Source organism: Molothrus aeneus, chromosome 2 (genome assembly GCF_037042795.1).
Source record: "Molothrus aeneus isolate 106 chromosome 2, BPBGC_Maene_1.0, whole genome shotgun sequence".
Taxonomy (NCBI): Eukaryota; Metazoa; Chordata; class Aves; order Passeriformes; family Icteridae; genus Molothrus; species Molothrus aeneus.
In genome coordinates, this window is record NC_089647.1 from 68,221,798 (window position 1) to 68,231,693 (window position 9,896).

The following is a 9,896-nucleotide window of genomic DNA, read 5'->3' on the forward strand; positions in this document are numbered from 1 at the left end:
GTGGGCATATTGCTGTATCTATGAATACCTTTGAATTACTAAAATGATTGTCATCTGTTAAATTTTTTCTTTCATAAAGAATGTGTCAATTATAACAGTTTTTAAAATGAGCATTTGACTAATTGACAGCTGGCTATACTAATTGTGATTTGATCTGGGTTTTGTTCTGTTTCTAAAGGAACCAAGACCTCAATAATCTCAGCAAAGTGATTCCAAGTTCTTCCACAAGTGACAAAGAGTAAGTGTTCAAAGTTTGTACATTTCTAAGGCAGTAAGTAGTTTGCAACTATAAGAATGTCAGGAAAGGTAATGTTGCTAACCTTTAAATTGTCTATAGATTAATAAGTAGCATTCCTTATACAGAAAGATGAATATAGAAATACAGATTAATTCACTCGCATGTGCACAGTCAGCAGAACAAGTACTACCTAAGGCAAGCTTCCATACATGCCTCACATGTTTCCACATTGAACTATCACTGAAATATTTTGATATGGTTAGAGAAGGGGCAGTAAGCAAAATATTGGAGAACTCAAGGATGGTAAGTGTTGCCCAGGTGCAACAATGCATTTCAATCAGCAAGGGAAGTGATCAATAGAGAACAGCTTGAACTTTCTTTTTTGAACAGTGTGTCAGTTCAACGAGTTTCAAGCCACTTTTCGGGAGATCTGCAAGCAGCCCTTCAGCACAGAGAAAGGGAGGAACTGGTGGAGTACTGTCCTAGTGAGAGCTGTGTAATATTTGTCACATTGAGCACTGATACTCTACAAATAATTTCAAGAACCATGTTCTAAACAGTAACAGCAGATAAATGTTGCTAACCTGTGATCATCTATTTTACAGTAGACAATCTTACATATATGCACACATAGGCATACATACAGATATACATTTAATACTAAACTCTAAGTTGGGTATCTTTTTTAAAAAAAACCTGTTAATTCATAGAGAATTTATTAGGATAGAGTCCAAGGCTTTGAGACACTACTGAATTTTAGTAGTATCCAAAGTTTTAAGCATATCATGAATTGAAGTGACCAAATTAGGAGTTTCACAGAGCTAGCTTGGCCTTCTGTTTTGCTCTCTCCTTCTACCCAAAGAGAACCATGGGGTTTTTCTTACACTATTTTCATAAGTCATTCCATTCCTGAATCCATGGAACCACTTTAAAATAGTAAAGAAAATAAAAAAAAAAACCCCTAGCCTCTAATTTAATTGCATTTAGAAATCAAATAAAAGGTTTCCTTATGTGTAAAATATGCAAGTGTTCAGATACTAACATTTTCAATATAAATACAGACATGATCAGTGCTTTAATTGTTAACCATGATGACACACAGAGGTAATTTCTTGTCATTCCAGGAGTGAAATTTTGGACATGTGGCCATATATTTAGGTTTTATCTTCAGAAGCTGAAGTGTCTTAATTTAAATAAAAATTTATTTTTGCAAATAAATGATGCAAACATGGATTAAGCTGCTTGGAATCTGTAAATTAATTATAAATTCTTTGAAACTTCATGTTTCTTCTTCACTGTCTTCACTGGCAAAGAACAATCTTAAACTATGGAATTAATACAATTTTAAAAAGCATTTTTAGTTTCTTGGATGTACTAGATAATAATTTTTATAAATAAATAGTACAGAACTTTACCTTTCTAGGGGAAAATTACAAACATATTTTTTTGAAGAACACTCATTTTTGCAAAATTTTAACATAAAATTAACTAAAAGTTTACTTTTTTTCTTTTAAATGTGTGCATATATATTTCTTTCTTTTATGACACTTTGTCCCTTCCTAGATAGAGGGAATATCTTAACAGTTCTATTTGGGGTTTTTTTTTCAGAGAAAAAAACCTTTCAGCTTTGACTGAAAAAAATACTGCTGATCAGAAAAATAAGAGGTAAGCCTGTCATAATCTGCCTCTTATATACTTATAAAATATTTGTGGTGGATTTAATATTAGTATTAATAGGTTCTGTTCAGTAAAAACAATTAGATTTTTATTTGTTTTCAAATGAGGACAACAGTGACCTTTTTTAAAACTCAAACTATTTGTCAATGGGTCATATTTTTATTATAGAGCATTTACTATCCAATATGAATGTAAAATTATATTTTATATACCTGACGTATGTTAATACATGAAATTTATTATATTAAATCAGCTTTTTCACAGCCAATGATAGGTGAGTTACTGGTATAAATGTGACCACATGGACCTAGAGATTGTACATAACCCTAGCTAACAGCAGTTGGAAGAGAGATTTGGACTGGATATGATAACAAAGCAAGGGACACGCTTTGATAGCCATTTCCATAGCTCATGGTACTGATGCATGAACTGAATGAAAGTCACTTACCAAGTGAAAGTGACAGAGCCACAGTCAGTTTGGAAGATGTAGGCAGGACCTTCACCAGTAGGGTGGCACCACGATGCGACACAGTGGCCATGAGCTGAAACATGAGACATTCTGACTGGCTGCATGCACGGCTGTCCAGCACTGGAGCAGCTTGCTTGGAGAGATTGTGCCATCTCTCTCCTTGAAGGTTTTCATGATCCAAATAGACAAATACTTGAGCAGCCTGGTCTGGCCTCAGTGCTGCCCCTGCTTTGAGAAGAAGGTTGGACCAAAGAGGTCCTGAAGTCCCTGAATTCCAACCTGAATTATCCTACAATACTATAAAGGACTTGACATTTCTGAGCCATTTGTAATTCTTTTGCAGTGTCACATTGGAAAGAAACTGAAAAATATCATAACCTGAACAGATAACTCACTTATTGTAGTCAGGAGTCTTACCTGGGAAATGCACATAGGTTTTTTTTTCTTCTTCAGCATAAATAATTTAGACCATTTAATATGTTTAGGTTAAATAAAATACTTCTATTAATTCTGAGGTCTTTCTCACTTTCAGAGATGAGGACCTTGGGGATCACACTGAAGTAAAGTCTGCTGATGGCCAAAGTAAAAAGTGGTGAGAATCAATTCATAATTCCCTCTAAAGTTTAATGATCAAATATCAAGACTTGTAGCTGTTTAGTAGAATCAGAAAATATGAATTCCCATTACAAGCAGACAGAATTTGCCCAGTGTAAGATATCTGTATTATTTCTAAAATGTGCCTGATTAACCAAATATAACAATAAAGCTGCATGTATTTTGATAAGCAATGAGTCAAACCTATAATCTCTTGTGGAGAATGAAAATGACTAGTGACAAGATCCTCCTTAGTATTTTTGTGCTTATCTAAGTGTTTTGTGAATTCAGCTGCTGGCATCTCAAACAACTAAAAGAAAATGCATTCCTAGTATAAAAGCTTAACTGCTACTAGATTTCATTATTTACAAAATCTAGGATCCATTTTGGACAATTAAAGTGAGATTAGTAGTATGTTTTAGGCACCATTCTGATGGTCTTTTTTGAGTCTTCCATTTTGTTGTGTATCCACATGAAGAGGGAGAATGTAGTTATCTGTATAGATAGGCAGTTTTTCTATTTTTTAATAGAAAATATTTTTATCCCAGCAGTTTCACTGGACAGTCTGACCAGGGAAGCATATACTGAGCATCTCCAGTGAATGAGTTTCTCTTTCAGTTCTGGCAGGGGCCTGCCCCATCAGGAGTTGGGCACAAAGGAGGTGCTGCTTCCTGCAGCCCCGCTCTGCATATAAAGCACCATGAGCACTGAGTGAGGGTCGCTCAGCAGAGCCTCTGTCCTTGGCAAGCTCACTGAAATAATCAAGCTGCAGCCCACACATCCAGAGTTAAGGCAGATAATGAGCACGTTGTTCCCGAATATAACCTTTGGCAGAACCAAACAAGGGCAGCCTTTGTCTGAGCTGCTTTGTAAAATCATCAGAAACATTATTAGCACTTATTCCTGATATCCCATAATTTGTATGACAAGGTCTATTTTTATGTTTGTTTGCCTGGCATGTTTTGTGGCAGGGAAAACTGCAGGAGGAGGTTTCTCTTGCTTCAATCATAGTCCTGCTTTTTGAAATTAGTCTACGTATCTACATTTATTTAGTCATTTCTAATTAAAACATAACAGTAGTACATCCAAAAAAGAAAATTTGGAACTAAAAGCCTAAGAATAAAACATTATGGAATACTGACAAGAAAATGTGGGATGCTATTAACAACTGAGAATTATTGCACAGCTGAAAACCCCAGTGGGCACTTCGAGGAAACTAGAGTTCAATTAAAGTTAGATGAAGTTTCCAGTATGAATATATATGAATATATCAGCATAAAGGAGGACTAAAAATTATAGGTCAGTGACTGTATTATTTTTCACCAGCAATTATTTGACCAAAATAAGCTAAATTTATTTTACCTGCTTTTTCTAGTCCAAGCTTCTGCATTAATGACTGTAAGTGTAAATTAAAACTGTGTAGCTGAAAAAGATTTCTAAAGATTGTTTCTTTTCTTGTTGTGTGGTTTCTTTTTTATTTTAGGATAATTGAGAAAGCTTATGAAAATCCTCCAAGGGCTCGAAGTAATCTCCCAGAAATAAAGTACTCTAGTGACAATGAAAGAAAGACCAGGTACTGTGGAAAATTAATTGGGTACTGTAATGGCTAAAGTGCCATTTCTTGAAAATAACTAATAAAAAGCTTTTTTCATAAATAATCCATAAAAAGCAAGAAATTCCAGGAATTCTTAGAAGGCTCTCATTGGTCTCTGGAATCATGGCAGCCACTTTACAAATCTACTTCCTGGATCCCAGGCACAGAAGGTCACAAATCCTAACTCAAGTGCACAGAGTGAGGAGAACAAGACACACCCTGTGTAGCTCTAGAGAGAGAGCTGAAACATAAAATTTAGGAGGGCAGCTAAGCCAGAATTCTTATCTAATCAATAGAGGAAAGGCATTTCTTGAATGCTCTTATTTCTTATGAACTTTTTCCTTTATGAGACTGTAAGGAAGACATTACCTCTTCCCTTAAAGTGCCCTTTTAACTTCCTACACCTATATGGGATGAATCTGAACCCACATAGCATCAACCCAACCCAATGCCACTGACACTGTGGCATGGGATTCTGACTTTCTGACCAAGAACAAACTATTTTAAAAAACATTTATCTTGCAGTATTCATGCTCTAGCTGGATTCTGCCTCTACAAAACCACACATTGCAAATCTGAGTGAAAAATGTGATGTAGGGATATTCAATAGAGCTACCTGTATACCATGTCTATTGGTATCAGGAAATAATTGAAATAAAAGGAAACATTATCTTGTTCTTCATGGTCAAAGTTGTTTTCACAAAATATGACAACAAAAAAGTATAAGATATATAGTTCTTGAGTGAAAGACCTTTTTGGATTAAGAAAACCTCTCTTCAGTATCAATCTACCCATCTATATGGATGAATTATTTATGTAGGAAGGATTGTTTAAAGACATAACCTATAGGTTTGTATTGCTGTATAATAGTTGCAAACTGCCTGAGCCATGGTTGATGACTCAGCAGGGAGAGGAGAAATCTATTGAGCCTTGCTGACAGGGAAAGTAAAAGGTCACAGTCTGATACTTAATAGGAATTATGGTCAATGTCCCCATCCTTAACCTTATGCACACCTGATCCTTGCTGTAGATATGAATGGGCACAGGATCTTTATTCCCTCATATTCTTACATCTGCAGTTGAAATACAGTTGAAATCTGTGTATTCTGAAAATTCTGCATGACCTTGAAGGACAGACCCATAAATTGGCTGAGAATAAAAGCAAAGCTAAACAGCCTACAATTTAAGATTAAAAATTAATATTCAACAGAAAAATTAATTAGCATTTTTCAGAATTTTGTGCACATAACGGCTTTGAGTTGTAATATTCTGATTATCTTTGAAAGTTAAAATAGAGATCAGTAATAGAAGAACGACAGGGCAAAGAATGTGCTGCAATATGCAATGTTACCTTACACTTGATAGACTTTATACCCTCTACCTGAACCTCTAATCCCATTTTAATTCATGAAAACTTATTAAATGAATGGTCTTTGTAGGTTATTCTTTCAGGTGTTATGCAATAGGTTCTACAGAGTTTTTTTGTTGAGTAGTTTGCTGCATGAACAAGTCACACCATAGCAAGTAAAGGAGCAACTGATATGAACTGAAAGAAGGGACGTGATCAGATGCACAATTCTCAGGCTACACTGGGACTCACTTTTCACTTGGTGTCTCGTCAAGCTGTCAGACTATGCATTTATTTAAATGTTCTGAGTTTCCTTACATTTTCAGTTGACAAGGTTAGAAACTGATGCTTTGGAAATATTTTTCCTGTAGCTTCAGCATTTTTTATTTTACATACTCCAGTTGAGGTTTCCTACCTAAGCTGTGATTATATATATTTTTGTGTATTTAAACCATAATACAGTTAGTAAAATCCAAGGGCTGCTGTTCTCTACACTAGGACACTTGATTTCCTGTAAGATAATGTTGCTTTCAGGCATGCAGCATGTAAATGCCCATATTATGTCAAGTGTCCAATGCACAGTACTCACTTTCCCCAGGATTCCACAGTTAAATACAAGTGGAATGGAAGATTTGGGAAAAAATAAGCTTAACAACAAAAATAACAAACATAGACATACTTTACAGGAACAAATAAATCATATTCCTTTGCCACTTTTCACTGTAGCAAGAAACTTTAGGCAGCTGCACTATCAATTTACTGCACCTTGTGACATGTGTTGTGAACATTCTTGGTCAAGAGAATTTCTCAGTCAGAGAAACTCTTTCAAAAGGTGATCACTTTAGTTTGCATTCCTACTTAGTAAGCTTACTTTCATCTCACCTGAAATGTAAATGGAGCTCTAGGTGTTCATGTGAACATGAGATAATTCCTCTGTGGTGAGCAAACCCAAGTTTGTTACATTCTGATTAAATAACAAGCCCATTGTTATTTCTATGTTATATTCTATGAAATATAAATAAACCATTTATCATTTCACCTTATCAGTAACTGAAATTTAAATATATTTCTGGTGCTGCACAGAAATCAAATAAGATATATGTACTTTACAAAATACAGGTATGTAGAAAAGAGTATCTGAGCTTCATAAAACCTTACACACACATGTTATCAATCTGTCGTATTTCCTGGAAAAAAAATCAACATTTGGTAAACACACATGATTATAAACAATTGCTCCTAATGTTGCAGAGCATTATTCAGGAGTGATATGAAACATGTAACAATTACTATATGCCTTAAGAATTTACAGAGAATAGGATAAATAAATCAATTCAGAAATCTTCAAAACACATATAGCAAGATAACTTCTTCAACTGTCACATACATGTTCATCCCTTCCATGGAAACAAAACTGACATTTAAGTAACTTGGAAATGGGAGTATTAAAAATGGAAGATTTTATTCCCTGATAATTAAATTCAGTATATTCCTTTCTACTCTGATATAAGGAACAATACAGTTACTGTAGTGAACACAAATCATACACTGAAAAGCCTGTATTATAAAGACTCTCACTCTAATTCTAGGGACATATTGTAATTTTGTTTGGCTGTTTGACAGCTCTTTGAGGACAAGTGAAAGAAGAAGAGGAAAATGAAAAAATGTAGTCTTTCACCATTCTCTGATATGTATCATTTAGGTTGAGATATCAACACAGGAAACCCAATACTGTTATGTAAATTTTGCTCAGTGGACTCATGGATTTAATTCTGAAGGACTGAAGAATCATTCAAAAATAGAACACAGTCTAAGGACACTATATTAAAAATATTACTATATTACTAATTTACATTTTTCATTTGATATATTATTCTTGACAGTTGTGAAAAAAAAAGAAAAAGAACTCATCACCAAGTATGTTTTTTTACAAGCATGTTGTCTTAGTTTATTTTGCATATTATCGTCCATGTAGTGAAGCCTTTAAAAATGTAGTACTGTTTAGTGATATCTATGTACTCTTTGCTTCACAGCAAATCATCACTTGGTGCCTATGAAAAAAATATAACTGGAAATACTATCAAAACTGTTTATTCTACTTCTGATCGGTAAGTACACATTAATAACATCGTATAGTAGCAAAGGACACAGACATTTACATAAGCATTCAAGTCTTCAGACAAAAGAGAGCCCTGGAAGTCACCATCATGAGACAGCTTTTCATACAAAGCTCCTTTCAGTGAGATCTTGCCATCAAATCATTACCACAGTTCAGCAGCCTAATATTATGTTAGGCTTGTCACAGCTGACATTTGAAAATATCTATAGAAATGAGAGCCAATGCCTGAAGTGACAGAGTTGGCTTTGCGATTCTGTAGGTTTCTATCTCAGGCAGCCGCTTACTTTGCAAAATTTCCTTCCTTTGTGAGAATGGTAATGACCAAATTTATGTACAAGCATGGAGGAATAGGTTCACGTGACAGTGGTGAGCTGTTGAAAACTATCTTTTCACAGCAGTAAGGCATTCCCAAATATAAGAAGGATATTTGCTCAATCTGTAATAACCTACCTCATGGGGAAAAAGAAGTTAAAAGGACCCACAATTTTCAATTCCATTTGGACAGCCCTACTACGTGGAACTACCTAATCAGAAAAACTTGTATCCTTTCCAACTAAGGATAAGGAACTCTGGGGATGATTAAATATTAGTACAGCAGTTTGTCACTGACAGGCAAGGAGCAAGAGCCATTGATTTAGTAATGCTAAAACAAACCAACAGTTGTATCTAGACAATGTACAGAGTGATGTCACATAGGAGTGCAGCAAGAGCTGAGAAAATTTTTTAAAATGTTTTTGTCACAAATACCCTGTAGGCTGTTCATACATTAATTTGCTATAATTGCCAAGAAGGTATGAGTTCTGTCCACAGTGCAGAAAGTCAAAAAAGTTTTCAGGCACCTCTGCACCACAGAGATTTCTGTGGACCAGACTGATCAAATTATGGCACTTTGAATTCAACTACCAGATTACTTTTGAGATTAAAACATTAAAATCATTCCCCTCCACCTTATCCCTGTTTAGTATACATGCTCCCAAACATTAAGCAACTTAATTCAGTTTACCAGAGAAGACCATTCTATCTACCAAGGTATTTTTGTAACTTGACAATTGTGCTCAGCAATTTGCCCATCACAGGAGCACATGTATGACACCTATCAACTGGAATGGAGAGAATACACAAATGACATTTTCCCATTATGGCCACTGTACAGTACACAAATGTCTTCCCCACGCAGTGTGCTAGCCTTATCAATTTTCTGCTTGAGATTTCAATTGCAGCTCTTTTTCTGACAGCTGATGTTATATTATATACACAGGAGTATAATTGGAAAAGATATATGTACATACTGCAGGAAGCCCTTGGGCATAGATGCCAAAATGATCTTAGATGCTTTGCAAATTCACTGTCATTCGACCTGCTTCAAGGTAAGAAGATTTCACGTGCTATCAAGAAATGAAATTTGATTGTAATACCTGCATTATAGTACACATATAATAAGAGATTATTTAGGCCTTAGGCCTTCTACACCTGTGAGAATAAGAAGTCTTGAGACTGGAGGAGTAGATTAATGTAGGAAATACTAATCTCTCTGTTTGCCTCTCTTCCCTACACAATCCCTTCCTTTTTCTTTCTATCTCCCTCTCTCCTTCTCCCTCTACTCTCCTCCCTTTATCCTGCAACCATAAGCAGGATAAAGGATGCAGCTGAATGTATTCTTAAAGTCCTACACATTTATAAGCCTTCACTTCAAGTCTGATACAGTGAATTATATCAACTTATACTTTCTTCATGTTGTAAAATTTTATTCAGTTTTTTATGAAGTTTTTTAGTTGCTCTTGATTGACATCTAAAACAGTCTTAATTATTAAAAAGTAGGTAATTTTTTCTTATTTCCATTAAGAATGAAAGCACAGA

General features: G+C 35.0%; 1 long non-coding RNA gene across 1 annotated transcript; it reads left to right on the forward strand.

Moving 5' to 3' along the window:
- The first annotated feature begins 2,914 nt into the window (after positions 1-2,914).
- LOC136571141 (uncharacterized) lies at positions 2,915-9,381 on the forward strand. The gene is made up of 4 exons (XR_010785648.1): positions 2,915-2,976; positions 4,462-4,551; positions 7,954-8,028; positions 9,298-9,381. It is a non-coding gene; the product is annotated as an uncharacterized lncRNA (long non-coding RNA).
- The last annotated feature ends 515 nt before the right edge of the window (positions 9,382-9,896 follow it).